We start from the raw sequence: 10,233 nt of genomic DNA on the forward strand, positions 1-10,233 counted from the left end.
TTATTTCATTAGACTTAATGTAATAGTTAAATTTACATATAAAGAGTTCTTTTAGTATTGAGCCTCGCTTATATTTTATTTTCTAAAAATTAAATAATAAAATATATTTATATAATTATTTATTTATATATAATATAAATTAAATAAATATATAAATATAAAATATATGTATTCGAGCTGTTATCGAACCGAACACGTGGCGAGCTGATCCCAACTCGTGTTCGGCTCGTTTATTAAACGAGCCGAAAATTCAGCTCGTGTTCGGCTTGTTTACCAAACTTCGGCTCGTTAATAAACGAGCCGAACACGAGCTGAATTTTTCGATTTGATATTTTAACGAGCCATCTCGTGTTTGGCTCGTTTGTTAAACGAGCTGAACACAAGCCTGCCCCGGCTCGCTCGTGTTCGGCTCGTTTACACCCCTATTTTGGGATGATAGTGGTCCCTCATAGGAATGAGTGGTTCTCCTAGGACTAAGTAGTCTCCATAGGTAATAATATTAACCCAAAGGTCAAAATAATCAAAGGAGTTGATCCAAGTGTCAAAATATCGAAACCACCAATCTCATTATGCTTCTAATAGTATAGTAACTCTACTATTATTGAAAATATATATTAATAATATATGAAGATACATTATACATATAACTAAATGCATATAGTACGCATATTTATATACATATAACTAAGTATCTAGTTCTCATATGAGGATATATCATAAATAATATTAATATATACAGTTATATGTATACATATATATAACTAAATATATATAGTCCGCATATTTATATACATATAACTTAATATTATCTATGGTATATTATTTCTTGAGTAGACATTTGGTACTTTTAAAAGCACCGGAGCATATATGCTTATGACTTTTTAACCATCAGATCACATTAAGATTCATATAGTATTATTAATAGAGTGTCAGATTAAGTCCTCTTTACTAGTATCGCACAAATCTTGAGAGAATTCGGCAGCTAAAAAATCACAAGCATATTGATTCTTGTACTTTTAAAAGTATAGGAGCTCAACTCTTATTTATTTATATTAGGATATTATTCGAGATTGAGTTGGACATATTGATGATGCTTCAAAGTTTAGAGATTAACTCATTTTTTTAATATAATCAAACTCTCCTCTTGGAAAAATTCTAGAATGCAACGAGTATATGGGTGACGTGGCATAACAAGCCAATCAAATATCTTCTTTTAGAGATATATGTCCTATCATGATTATAAAAAAAATATTTTTATTGTACTTTTATTTGAAAAGAAGAAATGTGATTGGCTTGTTATTAGTGACATGGTGCAAGTATGACAGTGTAGAATTCTTCCTTCTCTTGAGCATATGAAAATAGATATTTTATTTCTATTTAATAGAAAATCAATATATATGTGCTATATGATAAATAAAGTGCGCTTCACTTTTTAAAAAATTGGATAGAGGCGCCTGATGCAAACCCAACATTTCCTGGGATCAAACTTAGGCATAGGATGATCGGACCAACATATGGCCCAGTTCCAGCCCTGCTCGTTGGAGAGCTTCCACTCAAGTATTTTAACCAACTAGTGTAGGCCCGCGCTTCGCGGCGGAAAATTTACGTAATTTTTAAAATATTTTAAATAATATTTTTAATATTTTAATTTTTAAATTTAATTTAAAATTTTAATCATTAAAAAATTAAAAATAAAAATTATATATAGTAAATAAATATATATTTATAAATAAAATTAGATATATATAAATTAGATTTAAAATTTAAAATTTAAAATTTATATATAAAATTTAAAATTTAATCTCTTTTCTCCTTCTCTGATCTCTTCTTTTATCTCTCTTCTCCTCTCCTCTCGTCTCTCTCTCTCTCTCTCTTTTACCTCTCTCCCTCTCCCACCCCCCGTGCCTTCCCATCGGTGGTCGCGCGCGCGCCGCCCGACTGCCGCAGCGGCCGCAGCCCTCGCTGCCGCCCGCAGGCTCGGCGGCCGTGCGCGTCGCGGCGCCCCCCCGCTCCTCCGGGCAGCGTGCTCCGCTCATGAGCTGCCCGGCCTCTGCCGCGTGCCGGCCGCGGCTCGGCGCCTGCTTGCCGCACGACCCGCAACTTCGCTCCGCCTCCTGTGCGTCCGCTGAGGGTGGGGGGTGGACGAGAGAGGGAGAGAGCTGGAATGGAGGAAAAGGAGTCGGAGGGTGGCAGAGAGCCGGTGCGGGCGGGGAGGGAGAGGGTAAAGAGGAGGAGAGGGGGACCCGAACCGCCGGGCACGGGGCGAGAACCCCTGGGAACCCGCCACCGCCGGGCGCGGTCGCACTTGCGCGGGGGGGGGGGGGGGGCGGCGGAGGAAATGCCTAGGGGAAAGGGGAAGTCGAGAGTAGAGGAGAGGGGGGGGGCGGGGCTAGGGGAAGGGGAAGAGAGAGTGAGATAGGAGGGGGGGGCATGTTCGGGAGGCCCGCACCCCCCGCGCGCGCAGAGAGGGCAGGCCTCCCTGTCTCTCTCTGTCTGCTCTCTCTCTCTCTCTCTCTCTCTCTCTCTACCTCTGTTCTCTCTCTTTTTCTCCCCTCTCTTTGTCTGCTCTCTCTCTTTCTCCCCTCTCTTTGTCTGCTCTCTCTCTCTCTCCCTCTGCTCTCTCTCTCTCTCTGTTATCTCTCTCTCCCTTACGAGGCCTCCGCAAAACGCGGGGAACGCGCCGTAGAAGCTCTCGATTCAAGAGTTATATAGATGTACCATTTACAAGTCCACTAGGCGGAGGAAAACAAAACCGAAAATAAAGGTTAATTACACTGGTCCTCAACCTTTCCATCAATTTTCACTTCAATTTTTAATCTTTTCTTTATAATTGAGTTTTTAATCTCTTGATTTTATTACAATTACGTTCCGGTCGATAAAAAAACTATTAAACTTAATGGAATCACCATAACAGCGCCTATTTGACATCCTTTTGCATGTTTATTTTGGTACCTAAATTTTGCATGTTTTTTACTTTAGTCCCTAAATTCAAAATTTTTAAATAAAAATAATATTAAAATTAAAATTTTAAACTAATGAGAAATTAGAATTTTAATTTTGAATTTAACGCTGAATTAAAATTTTGAATTAAAATTCAAATTTTAAATTTGAAATTTTAATTGAATCTAAATTATGAATTCAAACTTAAAATTTTGATTTTGATTTTGATATTTCAATTTACATTTAAAATGAAAGTTTTGAAACTGAAATTTAAATTTAAAATCTAAATTTAAATTTAAAATTATATTCAAAATTTTGATTTTAAATTTTAAATTAGAATTCAAAATTTAAATTTGAATTTAAGATTTGATTTTAATTCTAAATTTGAATTTAAACTTCGAATTCAAATTCATATTTTGAATTTGAAATTTCAAATCGAAGTTTGAAATTAAATTAGAATTTAGAATTCGAAATGTAAATTTGAATTTAAAATTAAAAATTTAAAATTAAATGCAAATCGGAATTTGAATTCGAATTTAATTTTGAATTCAAAATTAAAATTAAAATTTAAAATTTAAATACTAAATTAAAAATCTTGCTTTAAATTTATAAATTTAATGGGTTAATTACACCATTGGTTCCAACTTTTGCACCGTTTTTCAATTTATATCTGCAACTTTTTTTTTTTTTTTGCAATCTGTTGATACAGTGCTGACGTGGCGTTGACATGGCACCCCCGTGGTGTTGACGTAATATTTTTCGTGGATTTTAATATTTAATTGTAATAAAATCAAAGATTAGAAAATTGGTTGCAAAAAAAAAAAAAAAAACTGTTGGACCCAAATTTAGAAATAGTATAAAGGTTGGGCACCAATGGCGTAATTAACCCACGAAAATAAAGAAGGAAACACAGCCACACTGTAATCCTATCTCCCTCCTTGCGAGACTCCTCATTCTTCCCCAAATCTTCCTCAGCTCCTCTCCCGGGCGGATCTCGCTGGCCTCCAAGATGGGTGGCGTCCGCCTCCCCTCCTTCCGCGCCGCCGCCCTCCGATCTGTCTGCGGACGGCCCATCTTCTCCGTTGTCAATCGACTTGTGGTTCCCGGAGGCCCTGTCTCAGATCCGGTCCTTGACGGACGTGGGGGCGACGACGCGGCTCCTCCACAAGTGCGTCGGCCGCGACCTCCGGCTCGAGTCGCTGCTGTCGTCCCGCCCCGACCTGGAACGCCACCTCGCCTCCCTCCTCAGCTCCTCCCGGCCCCTCCTCTCCATCGCCCGCTCGGACTCCTCCCTCCTCCTCTCCTCCGCCTCCTCGCCCTCTCCCTCTCCGTCTCCCTCTCCCTCTCCCTCTCCTCCCGCAGCAGCCGATCGGCCTGACTTTGTCGGCTGCCTCACCAACCTTTTCAAAGACATCGTCCTGGCAGTCCAGGAGAACGACGAGACTCTCCGTGAGCTCTGCTCTGCTCTGCGGCGAGGACGGTGTCGTCTACACCATCTGTGAGCTCCAGGAGGAATGCGACACCAGCGGCACCCAGATTCTCCAAAGGTACACAGAATACCTGGAGGACTGCAAGAGCCGCGGGAGATTGAAATCTACCTGGAGGAGATCCTCTCCCTCACCCAGCTCGGCGAGGACTACACGGAATTCATGGTATCTAAGGTCCGCAGGCTCGCATCGGTTGATCCCGAGCTCGGCCTGCCAACCACAAAGTGCGTTCCGTGGCAGCAGCTTCTGTAGGGTTGTGCAGGACCTGATTGCCTTCTACGTGATCCTCGAGGAGTTCTTCATGGTGGAGAATGTGAGGAAGGCCATAAAGATTGACGAGCACGAGGCGGACAGTCTCACGACCTCGATGGTGGATGACGTGTTCTTCGTGCTGCAGAGCTGCTGTAAGAGGGCAATCTTGACGTCAAGCATCAACTCGGTGCTCGCGGTGCTGGGCGGGGCAATGATCTTGTTGAGCAACTAGTATCAGGAAGCACTGCAGGAGAAGATGAGGGAGCCCAATTTGGGGGCGAAGCTGTTCTTGGGCGGCGTTAGGGTGCAGAAGACTGGGATGGAGATCGCCACTGCTTTGAATAATATTGATGTGAGCGCAGAGTATGTTCTGAAGCTGTGGCATGGCATTGAGCAATGCGCAGAGGTAAGTCGGTCCTTTTCGATCTGCTTACGGACTTTCTTGCTTTCTGAAATTATTTATTTGTAGAAAAAAAAAACTCTCGCTGTTTCTTATAATTTGTTGTGGATAGTCTAATGTTTGATTTTCTAAATTGCTTTAGTCGTTAGCATCGTTTGCTCCATGCAGCAAGAGGAGAAGCTGAAATTTGGAGCTCTTTGTAGGGCAATGCTGCACATGTGACGTATGATTTGTTTGACATCCAAGACAAAACATATTAGAGTTAAAATTAAATATTAAGCTCGGGTGAATATAAAGTAACCAATAAGCCTTGTGATTAGCTATCCTCCCATTTTTAGCTACTTGGCTAGCAGAGTGGCTCAAAGTTTTTGTGTATCTTTAGTTCTCTTGCTCGCTTGGGTAGGGTATTCTCCATGTAGTTTTTTGACTCCTTGAGAGATTTTTAACATTTCTTCTTAATGCGACTCTTCTAAATTTTTGCATCAGCTTCACCAATTTGGTCAGTGGAAAACAGAACAAGAAAGTAGCTTAAGATATGTTGAGATTGTAAGGCAAGAAATACATGTAGATGAAAATGAATTTATCTCGGTAACATAGTTTCACCAAATTCTTCTCGATGGGTTGTCGGTTGTCCATACGAGAAGCAAAAAGGCATATTAAGTGGCAAAAGCATGGACATATTTGATGTGTATTAGCAAGCATGAGATGGTCATATAGATAAAAGAATTCATTATAAGAAAGATTAGTATAGATGCGAAGACTAAGTTTTTCTCTTTATCTGCAACTTCCCTATATGAAATTGAGAGAAAAAGGAGATAAAGTCATCCCTGATCCCTCAATACCCCTTATCCCCCCTTCATTGTTTTTGTGAATGTAATCTGCACAAACAGAAGAGTACATCCCTACGATCTTTTGATTCTATCTGATATTTATCCGATTTATACAAGCTTCCAATCTGAATTAATCTCAGATAGCGTCTTCTAATGTTTAAAAGCAGGCTTTTATCTCCGAGTGCAGTTTCAACAAGATTTTCATTATCTCTAGTACTCGTGTCAAATTTCTATATACATGAGTTTCTAGTACTTGTACCCCAACCGTCTTTTTAGAATCCTTTTAAAGATTGTATAAACTTCGTAGAACAATGTTGAAAACATGGTGGGATTGCTAACTAGATAGCTGTTACATGGTGCTTCATTTGAAGTTTTAATATGTTTTGACACATTTCGTGCTATGTCTATGTCTAATTCTTCTCAAAACCATATGTTTTATATATTAAAAGGGGTTCTATCTTTGCACGATAATTGATACGTGCATGCTGCATTAGTGCATATTGAAATATCCACAATGGGTGCTCACTGCATACTGAAATATTTACAATGAGTGCTAGGTATCTTTTCTTGGTTCTTCATGTGGTAAATGCAAATTTATACTAGTTAGGTCTGTATTGTTGGTGCTTCATTTGAAGTTTTAATATGTTTTGATACATTTCGTTCTATGTCTATGTCTAATTCTTCTCAAAACCATATGTTTTATATATTCAAAGGGGTTCTATCTTTGCACGATAATTTGATACGTGCCTGCTGCATAACTGCATATTGAAATATCGGCAATGGGTGCTCACTGCATACTGAAATATTTGCAATGAGTGTTAGGTATCTTTTCTTGGTTCTTCATGTGGTAAATGCAAAGTTATACTAGTTAGGTTTGTATTGTTGGTTAATTGCAATGCTATGTACGTTATAAGTACATATATTTGTATGAGTAGTGTGATTGCTTTTCTTGTATTAAGTAGCAGTGTTCTATAAAGAAAAATGTGTTTGCTAGTTAGGCAGAAAGAACAAAACTAAGGAAGTTCATCCGTAAGTGTCACTAACTGTGTAGAATTTGAGGGAAAACAACTGTAAAAGACTTGGTGCCAAATGTCGCTTACCAAATGTCTATAGCTAAAGAAGGCTTCCGACAATCATCATCCTTAGGGTTGTAATCTGGGCCGGGGTGGCACAGCCCAGATTTTTCGGACCGATACGGGCCACAAGGTGCACCGGTCTGGTGCAGATTCAAATCTGGCCGAGCCAGGACGGACAACCTTTCTTTGGACTTTACCACAGCACTGCCCACTACATGAACCGAGCTAGGCCATGCCGGGCCACGGGCTGACCTGTTTTACTATATATTTTATTTTTATTGTTTAGTTTATATAGTTTTTAATGAAATAAATAAGTTTCATATGACTTTTTAAAAAAATTATTTACAATTTGAATAGTTTAAATTAATTTTTGAAGGATAAATTAAAAAAATTAAAAATATATTTAAAAAAAGATGAAAAACTAACAGGCTGGTCCGATGCTTAGGCCTAGTTATAAATGAACCGGCATGGGGCTGCACCTGGCCTCGTGGCCTGGCATGGTGTGCATTTGGATGCAGGCCGGGCTGCGCCGGGCCGCGGGCCAAGAGTCTGTGGCCCAGCATGGTCTGCACCCATTGTACGGGCCGTGATGGGCCAGGCTGCGGGCTGACAGTCGTGCTGGGCCGGGGCCCCTTTGACACCGCTAATCATCCTTCCTATCTCTCGTATAAGGAATACTTACAAAGCAAAGTAGCATGAAAACTATGGAGTTGGTTAAAATGTCCATGTCAAAAAGTCCATGTCCTCATGTTTTACTAGTTTATCCTCTCTCTTTGGAGTATGGTAGCAATAGATGTTCATCTGTAACAAGCTGAGACAGCTTGGAAACTAATGCAAACGGAACATTTTGTGGCTTTTCGACACCGAACTGAGTGGATTTCTGTTTCTCCCCCTTTTTTTCTGTACTCTTTTGGTTCCTACCTATTGATCTCTTGCATGTTTGATCTCCAGGCATTTCCTGCACTGGCCGACAGGGAGAAGGTGAAGTCCTGCCTATCCGAGCTCGCCGAAATCAGCAACACCTTTAAGAAGATCCCGAATGCCGGGATGGAGCAGCTTGTTGCAATGGTGACCCCCCGCATTCGTCCCATCCTGGACACTGTCGCTACGATCAGCTATGAGCTCAATGATGGTGAGTACGGGGAGAACGAGGTCAATGACCCGTGGGTTCAGAAGCTCCTACTTGCAGTTGAGTCCAACATGGCATGGCTACAGCCCACAATGACCTCAAATATTTATGACTCCTTCGTGCATCTTGTCATTGACTTCATTGTGAAACTGCTTGAGGTCATCATGATGCAGAAGCAGTTCAACCTGCTTGGCGGGCTCCAACTTGACAAGGAAGTCCGGGCTCTGATCAACCACTTCTCTGAAATGTCTCAGCGGCCAGTTAGGGACATGTTCTCACGCCTCTCACAGATATCGACGATTCTCAACTTTGAGAGGGTGTCAGAGATTTTGGATTTTTGGGGGGAGAATGCGGGGCATTTGACATGGCTTCTCACTCCGGCTGAAGTGAGAAGGGTTTTGGGCCTTAGGATCGATTTTAGACCTGAAGCAATTGCTGCTCTTAGACTCTAATAAGCCAATAGTTGCTTTTCTCTTTGCATATCACTATGATATTCTTTCCAGATTTGGCTTTTTTTTTGGTTGTAAACTTATCGATTTGTGAGTGATGCATTACATTCAGCTTTATGTATACATAAGCAGGATGAAAAGAAAAAAATGGGACAACATGCTGAGGGTGAAACTGTTTTCATCTCATTATGGATATCATCATGTAAGGTGAGACAATTGGCTTGAATTTATCCTTCGCGGCTTTATTCATTAGTGGGCCCTAGAGGTGGACCTAATTTTGTAAAAATATCTAAATCTTTAGCTATTATATGAATGTTTTATTTTTCTTTCCGGGAAAATGCAGGTATCTCCTGTAGAATGCTTTTCTCTCTGTCTCTCTGTTTTTCTCTTTATGGTTTTTCTGGTAAATTGTTAAATACTGTATGAGGTTATGTTTTTCTCTCTGTTTTTCTCTAATGTCCGTTCTCAAGGTTGCCTAGCTTATGAAATGAATCTTTCGAAAAGTAGAAGTGAATTGCGTAACTACTTTTCGGACATGCAATAAAACAGCATCGGACATGCGATAAAACAGCATGCAGATGAATTGCGGGTCTTATAAATTTAACAGCATACAGATGAATTGCAGGTCTTATAAATTTAGCATATATGTTCAAGATAATCATACTCAAATCAAAGGGACCGCCAAGTCGTTAAATTGAGCAAATCAATTTGACCGTCAAGTCGTTAAATTGAGCAAATTTAAATTCAAACTTAGCTTGAATTGATCACCAAGTTGTTAAACTGTGCAAACCAAATTCAAACTCAATTTGGCTACCAAGTAGTTAAACTGAGTAAATTATATTCAACCTCAACTCATTTTCGACCGCCAAGTCTATAAAATGAGTGTTTTAGTTTAGAAAATTCATGTTCAATGGATGAATGTCCCTGCTTAAGCCATATACACAGCAAATTATATTAATAAAATTTTATTTTTATGCTCTCATCTCTTTTATTATCAACATTCACATTCGATCTCTTATCTGAGGTTACTTAACACTGTCAGTGTGGGGTAATTAACAGTAAATTCTTGAGTCTTGCCAGAAGCCACGGACCGACAATCTTGATTTCAAAATAAAATTTAAATAAATCTAATTTGTACCATGAATGACCTTCTGTCAGAGACAAAGCCTGTAGCAGGGCCGGTTCATTCGTGGCAGTAGACAAAATGGCACATCCGGTGAGACATGGATTCACTCTCCATCTTTGAGACCTAATTAATAAATTATGATAAAAGACCAATATATATACATGTATATGTGTGACTGACATTTGCTATCTTATATATGTAGAGCAATGACATCAAACAACACTATGATCAACGTAGGACAAGTCTGCTTCCTCGCTTCCATGCTGAAGATAGAAGCTACCTGTCACGCCCCGAGACCTGCCTCTTTGGTCAAGTTCGAGCGCGCCGACAGACCGCCAAACGGACAGAGTTTTCCCTATACATCCAAGGCGTCGCATTCAATAGTATAAGTCAAGTGGTTCCAAACAGGAACAGATTTCACATACTGAATGCATAAGGAAAGTATCGAAAACATAAAATGCTAATCTATTACAAGCATTCAGCTCATCTACATCCAATTTACATTTTTCATTTCCTTTTGCTTCCAACACAACCAAACATTACA

The 10,233-nt window shown here is 39.9% G+C and overlaps 1 pseudogene; it reads left to right on the top strand.

The window, feature by feature from the left end:
* The window catches only part of LOC109719266, a 10,038-nt pseudogene extending 1,137 nt beyond the window's left edge, over nt 1-8,901 (top strand).

This window comes from Ananas comosus, linkage group 13 (assembly GCF_001540865.1).
Source record: "Ananas comosus cultivar F153 linkage group 13, ASM154086v1, whole genome shotgun sequence".
Classification (NCBI taxonomy): Eukaryota; Viridiplantae; Streptophyta; class Magnoliopsida; order Poales; family Bromeliaceae; genus Ananas; species Ananas comosus.